The sequence below is a fragment of the Dryas octopetala genome, chromosome 3 (genome assembly GCF_963921425.1).
Source record: "Dryas octopetala chromosome 3, drDryOcto1.1, whole genome shotgun sequence".
Classification (NCBI taxonomy): Eukaryota; Viridiplantae; Streptophyta; class Magnoliopsida; order Rosales; family Rosaceae; genus Dryas; species Dryas octopetala.
Genome location: NC_141368.1, coordinates 13847787 through 13849342, shown reverse-complemented (window position 1 = coordinate 13849342; position 1556 = coordinate 13847787).

Genomic DNA, 1556 nt, shown 5'->3' with positions numbered 1-1556 from the left:
ATTACTTGGTCATCCTAGCATGTGTTGCTTCCTTGAATATATGTTCATTAAAATATAACTAAGAAATCTAGACGCGAGGTGATATACAATTTTCCTTCGTAATTATAAGCTTCTTATATAACTACTAGACGAAGCCTATATATATTAACAAGACGATACCGAGGGGCATAATAAACAAAACAATATAGCAGCCTTATATTAATTATTAAGTAGGTGATAAATATATGGGGTTTCAAGGGAAGAAGCAAGCCATCCTCTGCCTCTCCTTTGTCATATTCTTTTGCTTCCTGGATCACTTGTGTGCTGAAATTGCTGAAAAACTGCAATACAATACTCCCATTAATATTGTGAAAGATGAGGTTCATGTGGGTGTGATTCTTGATATGGGATCAAGGGAAGGAAAGATTGTTCACAGCTGCATTTCAATGGCCCTGTCTGATTTCTACCATCTGCATAATAACTACAGCACAAGAGTAGTACTCCACAGTAGGGATTCCAATGGACAAGCTCTACATGCTCTATCAGCTGGTAAGCGATTCTTAATTATGACACATTCTATAAAATTTAGGGCAATCCTAGGGTGCCTTAATTTTGTGCCTCAATGACATGGAATGCCATGTCAATTAAATTTTTTTTAAGTTAAATATATATTATTATTCATTTATTACATTATTTTTTATAAATATTATTTTAACCTTTCTTATAAATTTACAAAAATTTAAAATTATAAAATAAATATATAAATAAAATACACCATGTGTTCCCTCTTCATATCACCATAACCACCATCCACCATTCTTCCCCTTCCTCCACCATATATCATCATTCATTCCTCCACTCCCTCCCCCACTTCTTACCAACCCTTTTCTTCTCTTTCTTCCGAACACACACACACACACACACACACACACACACACACACACACACACACACACACACACACACACACACTCACTCTCTCTCTCTCTCTCTCTCTCTCTCTCTCTCTCTCTCTCTCTCTCTCTCTCTCTCTCTCGAATTCATTGTAATTTGTATAATATTATAAATAAATAGTGATGTGTGTAATATTATATTTAATTTTGATTTTAATAAATAAATAGTGATTTTAATATAATATTATAAATAAATAGTGATGTGTATAATTATATTTAATTTTGCCATATTAGATTGAGGCACAAAAATTGAAAAAATTATTGTATGTGACCGTAACACCACGTGACATAATGACGTGGTATTACCGGTCAATCCACTAAAATTATAACATGTGAACGATTTTAAAAGTTTTTTCTTAGATTTTAGGGTTTTTCCTAGATTTTAAGGTTTTAGAAATTAATTATTATATACATATTATAATTTGAATGAATTTGTAACACAACATCATTATGTTACATGATGATACAGTTACACACAATAATATCTCCAAAAATTGAGGCCCCAAATCTTTTCCCTAAAATTTCTAATACATTAGAAAAATCTCTTTCAAATTCATATTTTCTACACTAAAATCCATATCATTATTTTTTTCGTGTGTTAACACTTTTAGCCACTTGCCAACT